General features: G+C 43.4%; 1 protein-coding gene across 5 annotated transcripts in view; it reads right to left on the bottom strand.

Annotated features, from left to right (window-relative positions):
* ptprea (protein tyrosine phosphatase receptor type Ea) overlaps positions 1 to 27,238 on the bottom strand; it is a 47,202-nt gene that overhangs the window by 15,657 nt on the left and 4,307 nt on the right. For 2 of the 5 annotated variants that reach the window (XM_034558197.1, XM_034558194.1), the window contains exon 2: positions 7,902 to 8,176. The gene's annotated coding sequence lies outside the window, so the exon portion shown is untranslated. Of the gene's footprint in view, positions 1 to 7,901; positions 8,419 to 27,238 lie in introns of those variants that run through there. The other 3 variants (XM_034558195.1, XM_034558198.1, XM_034558196.1) reach the window with 3 other exon arrangements.

Raw genomic sequence — 27,238 nt, 5'->3', positions numbered from 1 at the left:
AAATGTCACTATTCAATATGCATTTTATTTTCTCGCCATACCAGAAACGTATCACCTAGCCCTGCTTACATACTGTATATGACAACACCTCAGTGGCTGTCATGTGTTCACAGAGACCTCCAGCACCTGGTATGCACTGTGTGACTCACAGCTCTGTCTCCTCTGATTACAACCTGCCACCGTTGAATACCTGCAATCCTGACAGCATACAAACAGAAATGTGGACACACACACACACACACAAACACAAACACACACACACACACAAAAACATGCACATATATCAGAATATCACAATGCAACAGAGAATACAAGGAGGCCTCTCTTTGCTTCTTTATCCTTCGCTCCAAACATGAAGAAGGCAGAGTGGGAATTCAGACTCGAACAAACTGACTCGTGTGTTATTTTTAGTCCCGATCCAGAAAGCTGATAAATGTGTCTGCACGACAGTGTTTTGTTTGTGCGGATGAGCTATACCTCCCTGTGGTCCTGTGTTTTCCTTGTGGTGTGCTTCTCTGCTCTCTCATTCTTTCAGTCTGGGTTGTGAAAAAGTGACATAATGACACCTTTGCATATCTCGAATTTTGACTCACTAATTAGCACCAGAAATCGCAAAAAAAAAAGGACAAGCTTGTAACAATGAGAAGATAAGACCTCTGACTGGGAACATGGTGTTCCGTTGCATTGTGTCGTCCCTGAGACGGAGCCCTGCCGGATCCACTGGATGTGGTTTCTCTGGGCACAGTCGCTCTTGTCCCTTCCAATAGATCAGCTGGGGAATTTGGAAAATGGGTTGTGGGTGAAGGGGCGATATGACAGGGAGAGCGGGCAGTAGGTACATTGTGTCCTCCGAGGACTATTTATCCTTTAGGCAACAGGGTTTTATTTTTATTTATTTTTTTATATATAACCGAAACCGGCAAGATGGCTTATTAGAGGAAAAGAAACCAGTAACCTTCTGCCTTGTTTTTTAGTTCCTCACAGATTTAGAAGAAGATAGATACCACTTGCATATCTCTACGTAAATATAAGGCATTAAGACCGGGACCAGGGCAAACCAGCTATCAGATTTTCAAAATTCTTAATATAAATAGTGAAATCAGCCTTAAATAATACAAGATGCAAAAAGTACAACACTGATTATCTCTAGTGACATAAGAGATAATTGGGCTACCAAAAAGTCACCGGTAAGCAAAACAGAGAAGCCTTATTATGGGCTGTATATATAGAACAAAGCTAGAAGAGCGGATCAGTGTGATAGTGAGTCATGTTGTAGTCGGCTGCTATATTATGTTTGTTTCTCTAGAAACAGGTGTCAAATTTGATCCGTCATGTTTGGTTACCATGGCAGAAAGGTGTAAACAATGTGGGAGATGAGTTAGGGAGAGGGTAAGTGTGTGTGTTGTATACAGCATGTGTGTTTTCACAATGTGTTGCACAGTACTACAGGCTTATTAACGTATCTGCACAATAACAAATGTACAAAGCTTTCAATAAATGACCAAAAATCATTTAAAAATGTATCAAGTTGCATTATGGGAGAAGAAGATTACAATGCTTTTTGCATCGTGACCCGTTTTACGGGTTAAAAGTCAGGATACCTCAGCCTCTACTGCATCCATTTCTGTTTATTTTTTGTTTTTTTAATGCGTCTCCCATGAGTCCCCTAACTTAACTGAAATGAAATACAAAACCACTGTTCTATTGGAAATTAAAAAAAAAAAAAAAAAAGCTTTCCGTTTTGACCAGAAGTCTGCAGGAAGTTTACAAGTTGTTGCTTTCTATTTCAGTTGGTCGTCCTCATATCAGCGCGCGGCTCTCTCTTGTCTCGCCGCTGTCGGCCTTTGGGGAGCTGCAGTGTGTCGACCTCGGCCGGGTTAGCTATTTAAAGCCCCGTGCACTACATTCACAGTCTGAGCTGAGGAAATGGAGCTGTGGTGTCCATCTGCTCTCTCAGATGTGCGACTGCTTCCAACGCCTGTGTAGCCTAGTTGGACGAGGTGATCAGGGTTGCTCTTTCTAAACTCATCCACCGATACCTGTAGATTACATCAATCATCTAAATTCAGAGTGTGACAAGCTATTCATTAGTCGTTCTAAGATTGTAAAGAGTACACTTTAAGAGACGATAAAGCACGTATGGGTGTTTAGTAAATTGTTAATTAACGTTGGTATTTTTCAACCTCTTATTTTCTCAAATAAAAAGTTTTCGCTTGATCCAGTCCGTTTGTTCTCGTGACCAAACAAAGTCTGTACTCCGACACAACTAAGTGTCAACAACCTCTCTCTCTCCAGCTCTCGCTCAAACCTCCATCTTCCGGTAACAAGTCACATGACACAGAAAACAAACAGACCGGATCAGGCGACAGGAAAAGAAAAACGCATTTCTTTGTAGGGTCCTTTTCCATAATGTAGTCAGAGACTTGTGATAACAATCTGGGAAAAACAAGCACTTAAGTGGATGTAAATTGATAGTGAGGAGTTTCCCTGAGTGGCATTTTAGCCCGTTTAGTGGCTCCAGTCTGCATCGCTCTCGCTCAATACTGGTCCAATTAAAAAGAACTGCGCTCCCCATTAGTCACAAAAAGGTGGAAAATAGGTTGAAAGATTAAGCCATTTGAAAGTTTATTTGAACCTGTCGGTGCCTTTAATGGAGATGAAAGAGGTTAAACAAACTATTGTAATGGATGATGTAAATTGAATATTTTTGCAAGAAGTTCAATAATAAAATAACTTTTTTCGCATATACAAGAATATTATTATTATCAGAAGTAGTGCTGTGTCACACTCTGCAGTGTCTCACACCCGCACCAGTCAAAGCAGCATTATACAGTAACAACTCTGCAGCACTGGACTCCTCCCCTCCTTCGCTCCTCCTAGCGTTGTCATTAATCAATTCCTGCCTCGTTCCCAGGGCGCCCAGACGCCGTCGCTGTGGTAATGACCTTGGAGACCCGCTGGCTCCGCTCTGCAGTGTCAGCCCTCCACCTCTATGGGAAAAAACGGGGCATCTCGCCACAGAGATCCTAGCTGAACGTGGGAGTAAATGCATATGTGTGTATAAATACCGGCAACTATTTTTTTGCACGCGGGAGAACAACTGAATAAAAGAACTGAGAGAAAAAGGGGTTTTCGCCACTGCTCGGGAAATAAATATAATATAAAAAGCTGTGGTTGGTGCCAGGTTCAGGCCATAACATCCTGTTGGTATGGATATGGCGGCGTGGCCACTGTGTCCGACGCTGAAAGCACTGCCATTAGAGAAGTCCTCACTGTAAAGAACTGCTTTTAGCTGCTGCATATTAGTTAAAAATAACACGCTGCTAGATGAGAAGCGATTATTGATAATCCTCTTAAAAACATTCCAGCTGCAACATATGAGAGCAGCTCTCATTTAGTGTACAAGTCAAGGCCTTTAGCAGTGAAAGCATTTATGAGCTACTGTCACATTCTGGTGAGGCGTGGAAACCAAGAGCATAATTGGTAGTAAATATTTACTCCACACGTGCGCATGTGTGTGTGTGTGAGAGAGAGAAAAAAAGAGTCTCTCACAATCGCACAGTCACTGGAGCTTCCGATATGAATATTTACACGTCTGCACAAGCGTACATTTCTTTCCCAAATCGGCCAACAGTTGGCATACACAGCTAAACTGCCGAGCCTCTTGGCATGAAATGCACACACATGGGGACACACGCATACCACCAAATCCACAAACACAATCAGTTGGGGAACCCTGGGAAACACATGTGCCAGCAGGGCCTGTTTGAGGACCACCGTGCCAGAAACCATTCCACTAGTGGTCCATCATTTGTGTTTGGGGACAAGCCCCCCGTTTGAGGGGGCTCATCATGTCTTCCAGGTCCCTTACACCTCCAGACCTGACAGCATTGAACACAGAGGCATCCATCTTTCTGCCACCTTGACACCTCTGGGATTTACCTCCTCCCATCTGTCAATTATTCGGAAGCAGAGCAATTATGGCCTGGAACCAGAGCCGCCGATAGCCGGAGTAATGCGCGGCAGCTGGGCTGGAAATGACGAAACCACCGTTGTGACACTTCTCATTATCACCTGTGATTACCGGCACGGTGCTATAAGCCGGTATTAGTGAGAGAGACATGAGGAGAGGAAGAAGAAGAAGAAGGTAAAGCCTTGCTTTAAATCCTGGTAAAGCGAGGATAAAGTTGATTAAGGCAAGGATGCAAGACTCCTACAGCTTCAAAGGAAGCCAAAACAACTGTAATTGAACAGAAATCATCCCATACTGGTCTTTGAGGCTATAAATTCCCACTAACGAACATCGTGAGTAGTCCCCTGGAAATCCATGCGGCTGTTGGAGCAAATTGCATATCAGCGGTCGAGCAATTAGACTCAACATGAAACGTCCTTTTAGAAGCAGTCAATAAAAATAAAGGATTCTCCATCATCCCATTCTTTATGTGTGAAATTTGGAGACAAAGAATATCCTCCCGCGTTCGCAACTTCTTCTCAAGCACGCACACACACGAGCTATAGCATGTTAAATGTACTACTAAATGCAAACTGTGAGCATTGAAAATAATAAACTGTGATTATCGACAACCAACGTAAACTGTAGAAAGGCGACAATGCAGGCAGACTGCTCCTGTATGGACCTTTTGAATATCATAGATACATAAATGTACACGGCACGATAACCGCCAATCTTCATACCGTGACGTTATACCGCGAGACCAGAATACTGTTAAAACTTCATGTACGATGCTCACTCTCTTTGTCCTGGTCAGTGAGAGAGAGCATCACCAACAGCCATTATTATAGTCATTGTAAACATGTAAATGAGGCACAGATACTGTCATTTCATTTTATAGATAGGAGTTTGAATAGACTGTGTGGTTCCTTCCATGCAGAACAATAAGCCATTCAGCAACCACATCCTTCCTGATATTAAGTTTACACATCAGAATAAATCTGACAGGTGATCACATAACGGGTAAATCACCTCTTTTAATTCACCATAAATCCATCAGGAGGTCCTTTTTGGAAAGTTTTAATGGTCAATAAAAAGGATTAAACGGATTAGAACGTCGTTCTACGTTGAATCATAACCGCCGACTCCGATGGCGTCTGGGACCGTGGTTTTAGAGCGCATTACGACCAACCACACTGCCTCCCCTGAGAATGTATGGCTCATTGTGTACGGCATTTTATTCAAGGCAATTGAGAAATCCTGCGGGATAAAGAAACCTACTTCACTCAAATGAATGTGAATTAATTGCAGTGTGCCTGTATGGATGACAATCCACACAGCTTTTCTACTGCCGTGAGATTTATGTAACATCAGTGCTGACGCAGAGACTGGAGCTAAACAGATCTGGCTCCACCCCAGGGAGACCGAGAGGGGGGAGGTGGGGGGGGGGGATCTTGCATAGAACCCCCATTTTTAAACCCAGAGAGATGGAGATAACCACAAGATCCAGCCCCCCAAAAATATCCTTTCGTTCCTCGAGAGGAGGACGGGGAGGGCGTCGGCGGCGGAGAAACAAGTGATGACTGATGCGGGAGGACAAAAGGCCACTTGATTCTGAGGTGAGGAAAAGAGGAGGCGAGGAGACGTGGGACCGGCGGGGATAAGTGAACGGCCCACGCTCACTGCAGAGGCAGAGCAGACCTGTCTGCTCAGTTGCAGACGCAGACTATAAAAACCCTCCTGTGGCTCTTTCAAAAGGGATGTAAGGACTGGTCTCTCACACGTCCCCAGGCTGTCTGCACGGGAAGCAAGTTTTTACTGTCAAACAGCTCTGGTTTTCCAGAGCAAAACCGCAGTATCACACTTCATCTCCCAGAATAGGAACACGCCAGGTCTGACCAACAAGTGGGAAAATAATAGTGTTCATAGTGCACAGCAGCCTGCCTCCTATAGGAGGAACTAGAAATGGTAGCACAGTAATTAAGTGCATAAACCCCAAACCTAACACATTTTTCACAATCCTCCTCCGCAGGATCCCGGACCCGACAGGGCACATTATGAGCAGTACTTTGTTGATTAAAATTGTTTGACCCTTTTGTTTGGCCTATTCTATAGGAATATGAGTCATTCAGTGGGGCCTTGGGCACCATAGTGAGCAGCATTGTCCTTCCTCCTAAGCAGCCCTGTTACACTAATGAGAAAGGACACACACACACCATATGGGGAGCAAATGACTATGTCGAAGGCCTCTCGGAGAACTCGCTGCCCTCTTGAGAAAAAGGAAGTGCAACATCCAGTCCTCACGCGCTGCTGACAAAAGCTCTGCGAGACGGGCAGGCCTGCAGGGAAAGGCTGGACCCACCACGAACTGCTGACTGAGGCATGGCAGGCGCACCGCTCGGAGGTTAGAGGGAAGAATGAGGAGGAGGAGGAGATGAGACTAAATCTTCAGACAAATATTTTTGACCTGCAGGCCACGAGGGTCAAAAGCTCAGCTCTGCTGATACCTATGAGAGCAGAAAAGAAAAGCTACACTGTAGAACTAAACTGAAATGTATCACATTTGATGTCCCAAGGAGCTGACAGATTGAGTTTCATGGAAAAGTTAACGCAGTATCTGAAATACTTTTTTATACCTTACATTATCAGCTTTTTTTTCCAGTTGGGTGAACAAAACCCGTAAGGGAAGCTGTGAGCCCTTTTTTACTTTTTCCGAGGTGAATCAAAATTGAAGGTTGAAGAGCTACAGGGGACTGCAGCACTGTGTAAAGAGTAAATACAATGGGGGGCCGAGGCCAGGGGGGGGGGGAAGCTTTGAGAAAAGTTGAGGGCAAAACAACCTTCCAAGAAGAAAGAAAATCCTTTACTATTATGAAAACATTTCAAAAGTGCATTTGAAATGTCAGAGCGTCCTCTGTGTTCCTCAATGAGGAACCTCACCCTCTATAAGATTCACCTCAGCTAACAATTGCGATGTGTGATCTGGGTCACACTCTTGATAAAAACGACTTGCACATAGCTCATGCCTGTGTGTATAGTTTGCATGTATGTATGTGTGTGTGTGTGTGTGTGTGTGTGTGTGTGTGTGTGTGTTTATGCAGTGTAAGCACATGCTGTCCTCCATCTGCTGTTTGATAGAGACCGTTTCCTTTCCTGTGCAGCCAGCCAACCAGCCAGCCTTCCTGCACCGCTTTGCTCCGGAGCGGAAACGGGAACAAGACTGCCACACACTCCTGACAAAAAAACCTGGATAAGATACGTACACATGCAGACAGACAATGACTTAGGCGCACATTCTAACACAAACACAGTCTCCTCTCCTTTCGCGTTCCTTCCGTCTTAATCTCCGGGCTTTGTTTGTTTTCCTTTCTCCTATCGACTGCATGTTCCTTTTTTCTTTATATTTTCATGGTCATTAAACAGCCTGGCGGGGACCAACATATTTGATTTGCATAACAATGAAGGGGATTGTTAAATACAAGAAAAGTCAAAAGCATTGGTGTTGAGAGGCTTACGCAGTTACACAATCTCTTATTAGCCACTGAGAATGTGTTGTAACAACAGGTCGTGTATTTAACACAGTATGAATACAAAGCATATCATGTTATGTTCCCACTGGCTGCAGCATGCATGGGTCAAACTAATGGTGGTTTTACCCACTACTGCGCAGTCCTCTGGTCTCACTACCATTTCAAACTACTGTCCAACTTCCCGTTTCTTGGTCATCATTACCAGCCGACACAGGCAACAAGCCCTTAAATCCCCAGATTGAGGAAGTGACAGAATGGCCACAAAAATGTTTCACACTATAAAAAGAAAATAAAAAAAATTAAAATGAAATCTGCTAAACACACCCTAGAGACGAACCTCAAGTGCGAAGGAGCTCATATCAGCAGCTAAATACATTGGCGCAGTGTTATGTATGAAGGCCACAGTGAAGCTCAATTACCTGGATGAGTGTTGATTCAATGTATTCTGATTGTCAGATCCATAATTCGCGTGGCACAGGTCACATGCTTCTGACAGAGTCCAGTAAGTCACATCGTCGTCCCCAGTGAGAAGTTGGACTGAAGCTGGAGGTAAGGGAGTGAGCTGTGCTCTCCAGCCCAGTGAGTCCAGACAGTCCCCGGCTCCAGGCGGTGGTGAGTTGTGGGTCTCAGCCCTTCACCTCCAGGGGCTCACCGAGCAGCAGCCAGCCTAGGATGCTGGGATGCTGATCACCGCCTTTATTTGAACAGAGAGCGAGAAGGAGAGAGAGCATGTTAGATAATTAACAACACAGCGTGACTGAAAAAAAGCTGGAGGAGGGGGGTAAGTTCCTGTCTTGAGCAGAACCGGTATGTAGCAAGAACACCAGACAGCAGTTAAGATTAAAGAACAACTTCCTCAAAGGAGGAGGTGAAGTAGTAAAGATACCCTAGAGCATCGTGAAACCGCAAATATATCCTCCCTTTTAAACCTCCTGATGCCAGAACATTGCACCCTCATCAGCAAAGGAATAGTGAAGATGGGACAATGTCTAAGGAGGTGCCTAAGGGTGGATATGGAGACGGTCACAAAATAAAACCACCGTGAAGAAATTACTGTTGAATTAGTCTGGGGAGTCAAATGAGTTTCTTTTTTGGGGGGGCTAACATTTTACAGAGCGCCTACAATGCAAATTAGTCTTCCAAACCTAGCAGACACCATCTCCTAGTGCACTTCACGTTTTTTATCCAGGGCAACTAGGTTCGAAAACAAAAAGGATTCCCAGATTTCTAAATATACTGACGGCAAAAATGTGAATATGCAGCCCAGATTTGGAGCAGAGTTTTACATAAAGCCTCTTTCTGTCTAATTTCAAACATATTTATTTTGAACATTATATGTCACTGGATTTTGGGGGTTTTGTATTTTGTACTATTTCAATCCATCGCTTTTTTTTTTTTTGTAATACAAATACATACTGTGCATAAGCTGTAGTAGAGATTGCACGTTAGTGCCATCGAATACATAATCCCTGCTATTACCGACAGGAGGCCTATAAGGAGGGTATGGAGGGTGGAACAAAAAGGGGACTCGGAGCACAATTTATCTACCTAGGAATGCTGCGCTGCCAAAGAAACCAGAGGCAGCATTTTCATGTGGAAACCTCGTACAGTTTTACCTTCAAATGCAAGGTTGGTTCAATTATATTATTGAAAATATTTTTTAAAACATTTCCCATCACCACAAAAAACTAAATGCTCACAAGTTGTCTTTTTCTCTGCTCTTGCAACTTTGACATTTTGGAGGTACAAGGTGTTCACCTGCCAGCGGCAGGGAGCATGCTGAGTGGTTGCTATGGCGACCTTCTTGTCTAGCCGAGCAAAAGGGAGGTGTGTGTGGGGGGTGGGGGGTGTTCTCTCTCTCCCCCGTTAGCTGTAACGACAAATGAATGGACACATCTCATACAGCCCTCCCCTGATACACCCCTTTTCCTTCTGCAGCTCGATGAAAACAGGCAGTCAACATTTGCTCTATGAGATCTTGGAAAATGAGTTGTCATGCTCCATGACAGCCAAATAATGGCACGAGCGAAAGCGTCTGTGCTCGGAAGTCCGAATAGAGAAGAAGAAAATAACGGATCATATCTGTAATTCAATTTACACCTCCCAATTTCTGGAAAGCAGTGTGGGGGAGTATTTCAAATCAACATATCATCTCAAAAGTCATAAATAAATAATACAAGGTCTGACAGTGTGGAATCAGATCAAGCAAACTGCTGAATAATAGAAGAACCTTCCTGTAATGCAATCGGATGCACAGCACCACGCTCTAGGAAAAACACAGCAAGACATAAAAGCTGCCGAAAGCAGACCACGATGTGTAGCTATAAAGTCTCACAGTTAGGTGAGACTTTATAAACCGTGTGGAAGAAGCTGTAGTCCATCTAAGGGTCACCATTTGTGGGACCCTTTGATGGGAAAAGATAGCCGACAGTCAGAAAGATTTAACAGGTATGACATGTTTTATACCGAGCTTCACTAGGTTGTGTGGTGATCGTCTACAGCAATCAGTGCATCACTTCCTCACAGTCATACACCGATTACCACAATGCAAGTGATCAACACTATATGAGTGTTACTCAAACAAGAAGATGCATGCTACATTTGGCTTGTGAAATGACAAATGGCAGCCAAACGTGTTCAGTATTGCGTAACTCATTAATGCTTATCTTAGAGTCGTATGACGCCATGCACCTACAAAAGGCAAGAGAGCCTTCCTTAAGATGAAGTCCATAACAGCTACTAATATCTGTAGTCGGAGCACTCGCTGCTCGTGGTTAACATGGAGTGCAAAAACACTCTTGCATTCATGTTAGCATTAAGAACACGAGGTGAACATTTGCTTCACATTCAAGTAAACAAAACCCGACGAGTTTTCACAGCAACATAACAGACAGATATGACAACTAATTTCTGGCACTGCATCGGCTCGCTTATGCTAGGTCTGTGTGTGTGTGTGTGTGTGTGTGTGTGTGTGTGTGTGTGTGTGTGTGTGAGCGCGCGCTTCATCTGAGGATTTAATGGATTGTCCAACATGTGGACTTCTGCATGTGTAAGATTTACAGCTGCAGATTCAAAAACACACTTTTACTTAAAACTTTCATGGAGCTGTTATTTCCCCGACTCAGTTGAAAGTACGTAGAGCCGAGGTGACAAAAAAAACAGCTCAAAAAGGCAGATGGACAGCTCACACACCTATATGCATACACACAGAAACACACACTTGGCTCTTTGACTTGTCCACCTCAGGGGTTGTGGTCAATCAGATTACAACATCACACTGAGATCTCCGAGTGCACCAACACAAATCCATTTATAGAGATAAGCTTCGAGGGCAACTGCTGCCAAACACACAGCCAGAGAAAGAGAGGGAGAGCGATGTTACTTCCCTCACTGAGGAGCCATCTGAGTCGCTATCGGGCTCCAGCATCAGTCTAGCACAAGACTGTGTTTACAGAAGTCCTCTGACCCGTCGTTGTGTGTCACTTCCAAAATCACCCAAAGGCCACCATTGAGCCCAAGATAAATCTCGAAAGGTCATGAGACAATTAACAGGATAGGAGACCAGACAACATATATTCATCCAACACAATATTTTCTTTTTTTAAGTATGAATTACTGCATAATTGTACTTTCTCAGGCCTCTTAACAATTAATAAAATTAATCAATCTGAGGGGGAAAATGTACAATGCAATCTGCGTTCAGAAGCTGCATCAAAATACTCTGTTTAAAGTGTAGCAAGAATACATATATATATATATATATATATATATATATATATATATATATATATATATATATATATATATAAAATATAGAAATTATTGCAATGTAAAATATGAGTGCGAAAATTTTCGAAAAAGCTGCGTAATGGAAAAAAAATAAGCTAAGCTATACATTAATAAGGGGGTGTTACATTTTTAATAATGGGGCTTTAATTAGAATTCAGCAGCCGTCTAGCACTGAGTCAGTACTAGAGAGATGTCAAAGTGACAGAAGTTTGATTTATGGTGTTTACGGGAAAACCTGGAAGGGACAAAATCAGCCCCAAGATGAAAACTGCAGCAGCAGGAAATTATAACAAAATGGTACTGCAGGAGAGAAATGCTGCGAGTGGACTACGTGCCTCCGTGATCAGATGTGAATAGAGCAGTGTCCTCGATGAGCTGTCCACACATCGTGGGCTTAATGGTCCGACTGCAACAAGGACCGGGATTTGGTTCGCCGAGACTCCCTCGTCTGGTTTGCTGAGCACCAGCGAGTGGCTCTGCGCCAAAGCAAGCAGGATGTGAATGTGATAATATCATATAGCAGCTCTTCTAAACTTGGCAATCGCTGTTATAATAAAATATTTGGAAATGTCCTCAAGGTCCCAGGCAGGACTGGATCATGTATTGACATGTTGTGTATGGGACAGCCTCCATCAATAGAGGGATTCATTTGGTAGGTATAGCTAAATGAAAACCCCGATTTAATAATAAACTGCGGCTCTCTCAGATCAATAAGCAATAAAGTGACGGAATGACCCTCTGAAAATGTCTGACATGTCCAAAAACCATGAAGAATATAAGACACCACTGCAAATAGAATAACTGGAAGATAGTTTGAACTTCCATTAGGTGTGCATGCTAACATGCTAAACTACGATGGTGAACATGGTAAACATTATACCTGCTAAACATCAGGTATAACATATTGGCATGCTAACGTGCTAAACTACGATGGTGAACACGGTAAACTGTATACCTGCTAAACATCAGGTATAACATATTGGAACGCTAACGTGCTAAACTACGATGGTGAACACGGTAAACATTATACCTGCTAAACATCAGGTATAACATATTGGCATGCTAACTTGCTAAACTACGATGGTGAACACGGTAAACATCAGGTATAACATATTGGCATGCTAACTTGCTAAACTACGATGGTGAACACGGTAAACATCAGGTATAACATATTGGCATGCTAACTTGCTAAACTACGATGGTGAACACGGTAAACATCAGGTATAACATATTGGCATGCTAACATGCTAAACTACGATGGTGAACACGGTAAACTTTATACCTGCTAAACATCAGGTATAACATATTGGAACGCTAACGTGCTAAACTACGATGGTGAACACGGAAAACATTATACCTGCTAAACATCAGGTATAACATATTGGCATGCTAACATGCTAAACTACGATGATGAACACGGTAAACATTATACCTGCTAAACATCAGGTATAACATATCGGCATGCTAACGTGCTAAACTACGATGGTGAACATGGTAAACATTATACCTGCTAAACATCAGGTATAACATATTAGCATGCTAACATGCTAAACTACGATGGTGAACATGGTAAACATTATACCTGCTAAATATCAGGTATAACATATTGGCACGCTAACATGCTAAACTACGATGGTGAACATGGTAAACATTATACCTGCTAAACATCAGGTAAAATATTGGCATGCTAACATTAGGATGAAGTTGTTAGCCGCTGACTATTTAACTAGCTAGCGTGTTGATTTCCACCATGCTTTCTTTCTACACTGACTTTAGTAATTGAGCGTACATGGGAGACATTTCCTGCCAAAGATCTCCTCAGATTTACGCAACAAACCCACTTGTTTAGGAAAAGATTATGGTTTGGGTAAAAAAAATACAACCTTTGAGGCAGAAAGCCTCATGGCGTTACTGAGCAGAACACCATTGGGGGGGAAATAAAAATAACGCGTGTGAGAGTCCACCAGGTCTTCATTATATTCCATTCTCATACGCCACTATTTTGGTGCGACAATAAAAAAAAAGTTCACGTTCTAAATCACTAGACCTAGGCATGACTTACAGCTTCATTTTAATTGCGGCATGTAAAAACAGAAATTATTCAGCTTTCCAGCCGACAATCTGATATGCATCCCCCCCAGTGGTGGCGTCTGTCTTCCCTTCTTCCATTCACATCCTCTCCCAAAGCCTATTCTCCCAGGCACCTGGCAGCAGCTCAGACAGAATGGGGTTAGGATTAAACAAGTCTCCAACCCAAGATTCCCTGCAACACTTAAACTCCATGAACCCGACCGTGTGAATATTCATTATAGAGAAATGGAGCCTTTACACGACAGAGGAGGGGGCGGGGTGGGGGGAGACAAACCCTCCTCCACACATAGGCAGCTACAACCCCTTCTCTAATATACACGCACACAAATCTTGAGAAATCTACAAGCCGTTTTTTTCCTCCCTTTGTGTGGGTGTACATATTTCTTAAATGCCCATTAAAGTCAGTCCATACGTGTCTTTGTGTGTGTGTGTGTGTGTGTGTGTGTGTGTGTGTGTGTGTGTGTGTGTGTGTGTGTGTGTGTGTGTGTGTGTGTGTGTGTGTGTGTGTGTTGTATATCTGGCAACAGCCCAAGGCTACATGTCTTGTCTGTCTGCACAACCTTGTCTGGGAACGGAGATGTTTCGCACATTGGTGAGAGAACCATAAACGCCTCCATTTTTTTCACAGAGATCTGCCAAAGTTCGGAACCGGAATGATAAATCAAAACACAAATCTAGCTGTGAAGTAATATAAAACAATGCTCTTTTTCAGGAATTGGTTTACTTATCCGCTTGAGATCCCCACGGCAGAAAGGTCAGGCTGTCTACTGGATGATTAACACATACATATAAATAATTTAAAAAAAGAAAGAAATGGATGAGAATTGTTTTAAGCTTGGCAATGGAAGATACTCTCTTTCTCTAGGCAGCCTCAACCCCAATGGGCCTCCTGTCCATAAATCTAACATCGTTGGCTACTGGTCAGAGGAACTCTTTCTCTCTGCTTCACAGCTTTGTGATTGTATGAAAGTGACTCAGAAGCCTCGCTCCCCACAAGCAGGAAGAGACACAGTTTAGATCATATCCTGTGTGTGAACTGTGGTTTACAGCCAAACATGGTGGGGACCAAATTAGCTGGACTGTGAGAATTAGAAAGAGAGAGGGCAGAGATAGAGAGCAAAAAAAAGAAAGACTACAGCGTTGCATGTGTCTTCTTCCATGTCCAGTGTGACAACTCTGGCTAGACCAACACAGATGTCACCGTTTGCTCAACGCCGGCTCAGCTGAGTGGCATATTAAGCCAGATTAGAGAAGGAAACAGAACACTAAAACTGGACATTTGTGAGCTATGACCTAGAACATTTATCGTGGGTGTGTCTTACACGTCATGAGACAACTATTACTTGGCTAAAGTGACTCATTCTGTAATAAATATGGAAAAATACCAGACCACAGCTGACCAATGGCTTGGTGCCAAAAGATTGGTAGCCATTACACCGAAGCAAAACGTTAGATGGATGCAATGTGGAGAAACTGTTCCTTCGTGGGGCAAAATATATACAACTTGGTCTATGGTAGGCACTGTATTAGAATATTAGCATTAATCTCAATTTACAGCTGCGGCCGATCAGAAACTAGCAGTAGGACAAAGGAAACGGTAACACTTGATTGTTGTGATATTTCACTGAGGACCAAAGTGGCATCCTTTGAGCTAAAAAACATATTCTTATAACATTTATAGTCAAAATAACCCCAAACATGGTTGTGAATGAGAAAGAAACCCGAATGTGTGTGAATGTTTTATTCATCTCCCCATAAACTTGCGTCAGGACATACCTGAATATGAGTGTTTAATAGACTACTGATTAGTTTGCGAATGAGTACTTACATTGCTGATAAAACATTCTCATCTGATTGCCAGTGTTAAAACATTTACACTTGTATATGTATAGAATATATGTATGTTGCTATCTTTGGCCACTTGGGGGCAGCAGAAACAAGCCTGAAATAACATTGACATATTATCACACCTTAAAGTTATTATAGTCGGGGATTAAAAAAAAGGGGCAAGTTAAGTTCAAAGTCGGCAAAAGACAGTAACAGTCTGTTGTAATAACTAGAATTTACTTAAAGCTGACGTATCACAAAAGTCAAGTGAACTGCGACCTCACCACTAGCTGGACTACCCCACACTGTCCATAAGAAAGTATGCCTGCCACAGGAAGTAGGAGCTCATAGGAAGAACGCCCTGTAAACTTAAATCAACAGGATATGGATAATTTACAGGGTAACATCCACTGTTCTGCAGGAGCAGTAACCAAAACCGGCTGAAAAAAGGTTCTCAAACCTCTCTGTATCTTTCTCTTCAAAGGCATCACTTTAGCTGATCTACAGGCAGGGCCACGGGCTCGAGTAAATACAGTAATCTAGTCATCAAACAGAGTGGAACATGCAACCCACCCACCCCCCACCACCACCACCACCACCACCAGACCCTCCTTCCAGGAAGTAGTCACGTAAATACTCTGTAAATGCTCCACTGACATGTAACGTGAAACACGCTGAAGGCCACTGGCTGCAGCTTGGAGGGCAAACAGATCACTTTGCAGGGATGAGGGCAGATTGACCACAATTTCAATATATATTTTTAAAAAAGAAAGAAAAAAAAAAGTTACAATGGAATTGCATCTCCTGCCGCAGACATGCGGTGCATTTCACTAACAGGCCTGAGAGAATTGAGTCCGGCTCTTCAGAGCATAGTGTTACTGAGTGCTACACTTCAAACAATATGAAACGATCCAGGGGCTCAGACTACAGATGCAAATACCCCGGTGTGTTTCTTTTATCTATTTCCTAGCAGAACCGGAGGGAAATCACAATTTGGTGAGCTGCAGGAAAAAAAGGCTTGCTCCATCTATTACAGGTACCAAGAATTGGCCAATCAGCACATCATCTCCAGTCACCGCTCCAGTCAGCCAACAGTCTGATGGATGGCAAGTCTCACTCAAGCTGTGACACCATTGATTTCCTTCGCATACAACCCCAGAGTGCAGATTCAAGATAATGTTACATATATAAAAGGCTTTGCTGTGGTGATAAATTCAGCCCATGAAACTGATAAATGAGTTCAGGAAACATTTACAGGTGAGATTTACTTCATTGATTTAAATGTCTTGGATGATGCACAATAGGTGTAACTTATCGTTAAACGTGTGCCTCCCATTCTGGTTCGGCATCAGGCTTTAAGAGACAAATAGATTATCAAGAGGGCTGCAAAACTTCAACCGTCAAGACTGGTTTTCCTGTGAGGGAAATTAAACGCTGTCTTCTGTTGTAATAAACATATCCAGAAGTGTACTTTACATCCAGTGAACCACAGTGTCATTTAGTGACATTTCACATTATTTACCACATCACACTTCATCACGATGATATAAACGGGGGTCTTAAGTGACTTTGTTGTTAGCCTCCATTGATCCGAAACATCAATGCCCTTCTCACCATTGTCTGTAAATCAGACTAGAGTTACAGTAAATATCCCTGTGCTCAGCTCAAGTGATATTCTGTAACCCTTTATCTTTTAACTAAAGAATGTAAAAAAAAAAAAAAGGTTTGACTACCACAGTTATAAAAAGTTACAAAGTTCCCAGAGCTGGTGTTCAGACGCTGTTTGTTTGAAGACAGACATACGTGTCACTCATTTTAAATGTCAATATAGCCGATCACACAGCACAGATGCTGTCACTAAGCGACTCAGTGCATCCCAGGTAACTGGTAGCATGGCGCTACCTCGAATTCTTGAGGAAAACGTCTTTCTCGCATTCCTCCACTGTGATGATTTGCACACTGAAAGTCCAGGAAAAGTCCATGCATGAGAGGGCAGTTGAGGAGGCGTTTTAATTAGTCAGATTTTGGCAAAATTCAAGGTTGCACAAAGTGAGCAATTGATGTCCAAATGGTCATTTGAAGGTTGAAATATTCCTTAAATTGACTACGACATTTTTTGGGGGGTTATTTCTTGAGTAAAAGAGATTTATTAATTTCCTGTCTGGTCGTTTTCGTGGTTAAGTGTGTAGGAGGAGATCTTAATCTTAAATTAAAAAGGAAATCAACGTTCACAGCCTCTGCTAGCTCTAGTCCAGCTAGTATCCGCTTTGGCCATCCCCAAAAGGGATGAAAGGTTGGGGGCTCGTCAGAGAGCTATGCTACCTGTCACGGGGATTACTGGTATGGATCATTGGAAAGCGCCGTAAACAAAAGGCCAACAACGTGCACAGCTCTGAGGAGTGGAGATAAGAAGCTGAAGGAGGGGTTCGGGTGGAGGCAGGGGGGGTCGTTACTGATCATTGTGCCAAGCTAGCAGCTGTGTGATGGATTTCACACACACACACACACACACACACACTCGTCTACCGCTGCATCACTTTGTGTCAAACAAAGAGCAAATCAGCCCCTTCTGACTGCACGCAGTAGAGGTTCACCATTTTGCCATTCATGTCATTGCCCTCGCTGCGTGTCGCGCACGGGGGAGCAAACACACCCCCGTGGTCCTACGGCGCGCCGAACACAGGCATGCAATTATTGTCTTCGTCAGCCACACTGATCCCCCCCCAGAAGGAACTCAAATACACCAACAACAAACAAAAAAAAACATTTGCAGTCAGGAAAGCTGGTTGAATTCAAAATGAATCCGCGGATACGTCGGACAAATCCAGCAACATGACAGAGCGGCATTGTCTGTTATCAGACAAGTGCAGCATCTTGGCGTACACAGCAGACAAAATCGGAACAGGATATTGCATCCCTCATGACATAAGCCGTGAGCAGCCCCCTTCAGTTTTATAATCTGTGACATTACACAAGCAACTAACAACAGAGATGCCATGTCCGCCTCTCCAGAGGGTCAAAAATGTGCAGATTAGACTGTCATTAATACTGAATCTGGATTATGGCAATCCTGAGGCTGCTCTACAGCTACAGATTACTTCTATCCCAGCGCCGCAGCAATGAAAGACAATGGCACTTTGTGTTCCCACAGAACTCACAGTACCTCACAGTAACAAAGGAGGACTCATTTCTAACAGGGTCAAGTGTGATTAGACAAGCGGCATGTAGAGAGGTACAAGATCTCCCAGAATCAGACTGGATTTGTCAGATTACGACTCCCAACTCCAGTTAGCCCATTCGTCAAGTTAGATGTTGTAAAACAGGTTAAAATGGCAATTTAGTTTTAAGGCTGCGAACATGGCCTTGTAAAAAAAAGACCAGACTCAACATAAACAGAGTATATCTTATTTGCGGGATAAGTCAGAGTTACGAGTGGCACTGCGATAAACAAATGGCACCCAACTGTCTGTCTAGACATCTAAACATCTTGCATCTTATCCATTACAGATGATGCGAGCGCTGTAGGGCTTTCGATGCATAATTTATTAGTAAATTGTATATAGACCATCAAATCATACCATATAAAGAATACTGGAGTTTGTATTGGTTTCAGTGGCATTAATAATATCACCATTTATTATGTTGCAACTTCAACTCAAAGTTCAGAAATATACTAAATGGCGTGATTGTCTCTGGCTGTCACAGATAATTTGAAGGAAATCTAATGCAGTATTTCACAAAGTTTCAGTATTACTTTATTCTGAAACAAACAGTGCCAATGTTCTTTTCTAGCGACTTTAAAACAGAAATCTGAACAGTTCATGGGGGCATTATTATTACAGTCATCTCGTGACGTTAAAGAAACAGATATTCTAATATCTTTGGTGTCCTTAGCATTCCTTTATTCACAATACAACGCGTTATCGATATTTCAAAAAGGAAGAAACTCGAAGGAAAAGACACAAAGTAGAGCGAGGGGATCAGTGGGAGTTACTGTAAACCAGAAGTGAAGACAGGAACATCTGAATACTGTGGGGGGGGGGGAGAGAGAGAGAGAATACACACATCAGCTCTTCTCTGACATCGCAGTCTGCCGTGAGCCTTTACACAAGTAGAGAAACCGATCACTGAAATCTCACGTGTTAATAAAAGAATAAGCTCCATTGTAACCGCCGGCGATGAGCGAGTAAAGAAGCCTGTTATTCTTCATGGGAAACTAAAATAACTCTGTAAGACACCTCAGTCTGCACAGTGATTGAATCACAGACATATTAGAGAGGGAATCGGTTTCGAGGGAAAAATTAGAAAGCCATTAAAATGATTAATGCGGCTGGCTGTAATTAACTTAGACGCATCTTGGTGACGCTCTTATTGTGTTGAATGACTTCTCGTCATTAGAGCAAACAACATTATCAATCTTTGGACTGCACTTGCTCACACGATTGTATACAGTAACCAAACCCGGTGTTACCTCTAAGGTCAAGAGTTTAGCACTGATGGGAAGTACCGACGTTAGCCTCATTAGCTAGACAGCTAATATGTGCAAGCAAGAGATCACTTCAGCTGCGAGACGCCGGCTAGAAATTAGTTCTTTTATTTATTCGTTTCAGAAAATACGAGAGGTGCTTCTTCTCAGGGCATCATCCACTGGAGAGAGTTGACAGAACATAATTTCAGATCTGGTGCTCATCCAAAAAGGTCAAAAGCAGAGTTGTACAATTAGACAATAGGAGTGATACAGCCAAAAATCCTCACATTGGAGAAGCTAGAAGCATAATAAATGACTATTCAAATTGTTCTCACTTAAGTTTCTTTCAATTAACTCCTTATTTCCACATATGTCGTGTTATGATTCATCCGCTCAAGGGTAAACTTTGCACAGAAAAAAACACACACACACACACACACACACACACACACACACATCACTCCCCACAGAACTACACCCGAACAGATCGGTTCAGAATGAAAATACTGGCACACCCGTGTCATGTGTGGCAACCACTGTGGGATTTAAGAGAGGCGATCCCATCCCAGAAGCAGCCTGTGCCACCATCACCCCAGCAGGATCTGAAGGAAACCCTAATTGAACGCATGCAAATTAAAGATGTGTTTAAAATTCCTCTTCATCGTGGAGGGGGGGGGGGGTATTTTTGGCACCAGCAACCACAGCTCCCCGTGTGTCATCTTTCCCAGTTGTTTTTGTGCTTGTAGTTTGAAATAGAAATCACACCCACCCCCACTCCCAATTTTCTCGCCCTCTTTCCTTTGCCATCCACAGCTCACACCCAGCCCCCCCAACAACACCCCCTCCTCCCGCTTACATATTTCGACAGTAACCAATTAAAGTCACAGGAATGCAGGGTGAAACGTGTGCCCCTGGAGCATGTATGTTTTATATCAGACTCCACGCTGATATGATAGTAACAACATGGGTGGGGACGCTATGAAAACAACCCTCCGCTTCACCTTCTCCTATATTTTTTGGAGCTCGTGGAAAATGACAGCTTTAGCGGCGGCTGGTCGTATCGAGCTACCGCCGGGCAGACTAATGAAAACAATCACGCAGCGCCGCGGGAGTTCTGGCTGTTTTCAGGACAAAAGTGCACCGCTCTGAAGGACCAACTGCCACACAGGAACATAATGAAAATGATCTACAGCTAGTCTGCACTAATGGGTTTTTATCATGAGAGTAAAAGCATCTCTCTGGCTAACTAGGTGGCTAACTAGTCCCCAGCTGGGGTCCAGCTGTTGGAGGTACTGTATGTAATGTACAGTAATGAACTGAAAGCAGAGCATTTTACTCATTTCCTGTTGTAGTTCAGCCAAGCTGGACAGGCATCTCTGATGGTTTAGAGATGTGTCCACGTGTCGGATTAGGTTGCACAACGGAGTCAACATTTCTCTCAAATCAAATACAGCACAGCAGCTAAACACTGCAATACAAAACAGCTCCCTGTTTGGGGACCGAGTCCCAGCATGATGTGCTTCAGTCCTGCTGCCTGCCTCCACATCTAACACAAGCTCATCCGAGGAGGTCATAAAAGACTGCAAATGAGGGAGTGTCTTCAGAGAGCGAGGCTTTTTCCCTCTCCGGGGGAGGACAGATCAAATCCTTTCCTGTCTCCGTGTTGAGCCCCTCTCCGGGGGCAAACAGAGGTCCTCTCATGTGTCGCACTCTCTGCTGCCCACCAATTTTGATAAAAGGCCTAAATATCTACAGACGAGTGAGATTGCACTTGCAAGAGGTAAACAAGGAAATCTGGAACTAATTACAGACGAACTCCAGATGTACAATCCCTGCCACACATTCAATGCAGCAATGCCCTTCAACTGATGCATGTATACCCAGGTAATGGTGGCTGAATTAGAATAAACACACGTTGAACTTGTTCTTTACACCACAAAAGACAGCACAGCAGGAAGTGTTTTATGAATAAAAACAACACGGATACACAGTGTGGTTGTTTTCTAAAGTGTCCGTGTAATTGCTCGTAGGATAACAAATGAGTCCTTGTGCAAAGACACAGCACATGGAGGAAGCCCACAGGGGGACGCAGACTCAGTTTTAAAAGTACATATCCCATAATGTATATTAGTCTTCTGTTTGAGCTCCAGATGCGCGAGGGAGTGAGAGCGGGGAGGAAGAAGGGTTTGAACAATTCGTAGTTCAGCAGCAGTGAAATAGACGTTTGTGTGAAGAGCCACCCACTGACTAGCGTGGGCCTACAAAGAGAAGCACTGTGTGAGATTCAGCCCTGCGACACATGATTTTTTTATGATTGCCGTGCTCTCTAACCTCATTTGCCTCCATGTCTTGGTTCTCCAGGAGCGGCAGAGCAAACACTTGGGGGGGTCCGGCGGCGGCGGCCTGGGATCACTCGTCTCATAAGGTGCCCCCGAAACAGGGAGTGGGCGGATACAGGAGGAACTAGGCAGTTGGCACACATTGCTCAATTATCATCACCATATGTAGCGAGCACTAATTGTCCAACATTTGCGATGCATTAATGAAATAGCTTATTAAGAGCTCCAGAATAAATCAGAGCCACTCGATTACATCCGAGTCTGAGGATTTGGAATTGAAATGCCTAAAAAAAAAACATCAGGCAAAAAGACTGCAGATGAAAACCAGCCATTGAGATTACTTGGGTATTAATACGACGGCCTTGTGAGCTTCAGTTTGATTCACACACACACAAAGAAATGTTACACCAACAGCTCCTAAAACTCCATAAGCCTCATTGTTTTATTGCTTAGCAATTTCCCATCTGAAAAAAAAATTTTGTGCAAATTTATTCAAAATAAAGAACGAAAACATAACATGTACATAAGTATTCACAGCCTTTGCTCAATACTTTGTTGAAGCACGTTTGGCAGCAGTTACAGCCTCAAGTCTTCTTGGGTATGATTCTACAAGCTTGGCACACCTATTTCTGGGCAGTTTCTCCCATTCTTCTTTGCAGAACCTCTCAAGTTCCATCAGGTAGGATGGGGAGCGTCGGTGCACAGCCATTTTCAGATCTCTCCAGAGATGTTCAATCGAGTTCAAGTCAGGGCTCTGGCTGGGCCACTCAAGGACATTCACAGAGTTGTCCTCCTTTGTTATCTTGGCTGTGTGCTTCGGGTCGTTGTCCTGTTGGAAGATGACCCGTCGCCCCAGTCTGAGGTCCAGAGCGCTCTGGAGCATGTTTTCATCCAGGATGTCTCTGTACATTGCTGCATTCATCTTTCCCTCAATCCTGACTAGTCTCCCAGTTCCTCCTGCTGAAGAACATCCCCACAGCATGATGCTGCCACCACCATGCTTCACTGTAGGGATGGTATTGGCCAGGTGATGAGCAGTGCCTGGTTTCCTCCAGACATGACGCTTGGCATTCAGGCCAAAGAGTTCAATCTTTGTTTCATCAGACCAGAGAATGTTGTTTCTCATGGTCTGAGAGTCCTTCAGGTGCCTCTTTGCAAAGTCAAGGCGAGCTGTCATGTGCTTTTTACTGAGGAGTGGCTTCCGTCTGGCCACTCTACCAAACAGGCCTGATTTGTGGAGTGCTGCAGAGATGGTTGTCCTTCTGGAAGGTTCTCCTCTCTTCATAGAACAACACTGGAGCTCTGTCAGAGTGACCATCCGGTTCACCTCCCTGACTAAGGCCCTTCTCCCCCGATCGCTCAGTCTGGCTGGGCGTCCAACTCTAGGAAGAGTCCTGGTGGTTCCAAACTTCTTCCATTTCCAGATGATGGAGGCCACTGTGCTCATTGGGACTTTCAATGCTGCAGACATGTTTCTGTACCCTTCACCAGATCTGTGCCTCAATACAATTCTGTCTCAAGTTGTAGAAACATCTCAAGGATGATCAGTGGAAACAGGATGCACCTGAGCAAAATTTTGAGTGTCATGACAAAGGCTGTGAATACTTATGTACATGTTATGTTTTCGTTCTTTATTTTTAATAGATTTGCAAAAAATTCCAAAAAACTGTTTTCACTTTTTCATTATGGGTTGTTGTGTGTAGAATGTTGAGGAAAATAATTAATTTAATCCATTTTGGAATAAGGCTGTAACATAACAAAATGTGGAAAAAGTGAAGCGCTGTGAATACTTTCCGGATGCACTGTATGTATATATATATATATATATATATATGCAATATATGACTGTCATCCAATATGACATTGTCATCCAATTATTATCCCTCACTTGTGTAAAAACACAAAATAGCTGCTCATGGTTGAATCTCTGTTGGCACCGAAGCAGACTCTATTACGATAAACACATATCCCGTCATTGGAAGTGAATGGTGTGGATCTGGCATCGTCTCTGGCCGAGCACAGAAAAAGGGCTTTGGCAGTGTTTGGATGAGTGTGATTGTCAACAAGTGTGCTTTCCAAGTGGGAAAACATATTGGATGACGATTACAAACATACAGCATCGCTCAGTTTTTGTGAGTCAGCATGTAAACAAAGACAGAAAGCATATGCGTGGAGTGGACTTTTATTTTTATTTTTCTTCGTCCACCTCGCTGCACCTGATCGATGTCGTCTCCAGAGCTGAAGGTCAGCGTGACAAAGTCACGGCGTGGCATGCGTTTTCTTATTTGGATGAATCAATCCAATCTCCCCAAGAGGACCGGGCGTATTATCTAATCCAAATTATTAGCGCTAACTACGGGTGATTTATTTTCTGATGGAAGCAATCTTACGCGATGACACTATAAACAAGGCAGGAGCGACCCGCGTATAATTTGTTTGGAGAGCATAATGATGTTAATCAAATGCCAAGCACTTTTCAGTAATGAGATTTTGAGGATTATATTGAGAGAGAGTCGACAACCGGAGCATCTTTGATCAGTATTATAAAAAATTTAACACGCTGTTAATCAAACAGTGTCATTACAGCAGACGTATGAATAGACCCTCTACAAAATTAATGTGTACCGCCAGCCACTTAAAGACAAGTCTTCATGAGTAAAGATGTGACATTTGAGAACATGTCAACATTTGAATTGGACCAACAAACCAACATCCTCAAAGCTAAAGTGGCTCATAAAAACTCATATTGGGGCTATTATTATCATCAGATTTCTCTCGTATCTATATCAGACTCGGCTCGGATCTGCTGGACTCTACTAGCCAATATTGTTTGACACTTCTGGGCATCAACATATTCATTCTTTCCAAGCTAAAAGTTGACGTGGCATGCATCACCGAGGGCTTGCAGTCATGTCCTCCAGTCTCGTGGCGTTTCCATTTTTTTTTAAATGTTTTTTTTAAATCTGAAACCGTATCGTCTCTCTTTCTGCACACAGAGGCAGATACCATCGCATAACAGCAGCTGCAGTTACATCCTTAAAACACAGACAGGAATTCAATAAGATGAGGCATGTTCAAGGTCCGTCCCCTCATTTCATTCCAACATGCTGCCTGACCCGGGCTGCCGTTAACCTTGGTCATTTATATCACCCGGGACAGCTCCGATAATCATCCCATATATTAACGCTTTCTCTGGCGCTCCACTGAGCATGCGGCATCGGCATGCGGGGCGCGTCGGCTCACCCCCCTCCCCCCCCTCCGACTCGCTGCCGCATCCAACTACACTCATTTGCACCCATTCATCACGGTCACTAAAAAAAAAGGCCTCAACGCTACGGAGCTCCCGAAAAGAGTCAAAAGTTAAAAGGTGCTCGAAGAGATTGAACAGCTCTTAACTCGCTCGCCACGCCACGTCCTTTTCAGCTCGGCACAAATAAGTGACAACTCAAACATTGAGTTAACGCTCGTCCGAGCCACTGGCAGATCTTTGCGATGCGATCAGCTCACTTTTAATTATTACGAGCCTCGGGAATGATGTTAAAAAAAAAAGGGAACCTCGGCGCAGATGAGACTTTGAATGAATAAAAAAAATTACAACATTTTTTAAAAAAGGAGTAGAACTGACTACTCCCTCTGTGCCATGTGTTAAAACTGTTGCTCTGAATATATTTGACACCACGATCAAATAAAATAAGCTGTCGTTTTGAATGAGCCTATTGTGCTTGTGTGTGTTTATTGGAGTTGCTCCAGTGCCTTCAAGCTGCGTCATGTTACCGAAAACACAATGAAAATATTGAAGGGCTGACATGATGAGCTCACACACACACACACACACACACACACACACACACACACACACACACACACACACACACACACACACACACACACACACACACACACACACACACACACACACACACACACACACACACACACACACACACACACACACACACACACACACACACACACACACACAGTGTAGCAGCCTTAAAAGAATGAATAGGAAGCGGGCTGCTTTAGTAGGCATCCATTATTCATTGAACACTGCACTCCTCCACGTCAACAACCTCTGTGGTGATACAGACGAACCATTATTTCCTCTTTCACTCTCTTTATGAGAGTCACACCCTTTTTGTTTCCATCTCGTATGTGATCGGGCTGCCAGTTCCTTAAGAGCCTGTAAACTCCAAAAAAACATCAGACAAAACATGGCACAATCCAACTGTATTTGAGTGTGACCCGAAGAGGAAAGAAAGATTCCACTTGCTTGATATATTGCACACGCCAAAAAAATAAATAAATGACGTTACATGCAGAGACTGATAACATAAGTCACAAGACAAGGTGGGCCCTTGATGCATCTCCAGCTGAGCTTTATAGTTTATGGTGCTTCAGAAATGAGGGGAGATAATAACTCTTTATCCTCCATGACCATGTGAGACCCCGGCCACACGCCTGCATTAAAGTTCTATAATGTTGGAGGGGGACATTTAAGAGGAACATTAACAACAACATTAACAAAAAGGATTATTAAAAATCATCATGTACAACAGGAAGCCTCAGTTTCGCACCGTTTGCATCATCTTTTAACCCCAGAGACACGATGATGAAGAATCGAAGAATGTGTGGGTGAGACTTCCTATGTGCATATAAGATGACTGCATCTCAAATTTAAGATCAAACAAACTGCCTTCAAGTAAAATCCACAAAAGCTGAATGTGTTGTTCTTCCTGGCTGTCGACGCAATACAGCCCTTTGTTTCCCACGGAAAACGTAATATTTGTTTTTCCGAGTGGTTCATTCAGATAAAATGAAGTGGACTGAAATGGGTTTTGAGCCAGAGCTTGAGATGTTTGCTTTATGGTTCAGTTGAAATCAGGCCACGGAGAGCGCAGGGAGTTAATCTCTTACGGGCTCCACCCTGCTTTCCCTGAGCAGGTCACCAAATTAGGTTGCCATATTTTGGCCTAAAAACAGAAAAAACGAAAGTCGGGGCTCAAGTGAATAAGAGTTAGCCCCAGCCCCCCCCCCCCCCCCCTGCCGCCGCCCACCAGCAGCGGGTGTTATGGGATTATGGGACTGTGTGATTACAACAAGTGACTGTTGGCAGGCTGCTGCCTTTATCGCCACTTCGACAAGCCAGCAAATGCAAACAAAAACATACAGATCATAAAAAAGGTTTTCAACAATGTATTTCTTCCCCTTTGGAGACTCCTAAAACAACGACAAGGTCGAG

Source organism: Cyclopterus lumpus, chromosome 19 (assembly GCF_009769545.1).
Source record: "Cyclopterus lumpus isolate fCycLum1 chromosome 19, fCycLum1.pri, whole genome shotgun sequence".
Classification (NCBI taxonomy): domain Eukaryota; kingdom Metazoa; phylum Chordata; class Actinopteri; order Perciformes; family Cyclopteridae; genus Cyclopterus; species Cyclopterus lumpus.
This window is presented reverse-complemented; position numbering and strand designations above follow the sequence as displayed.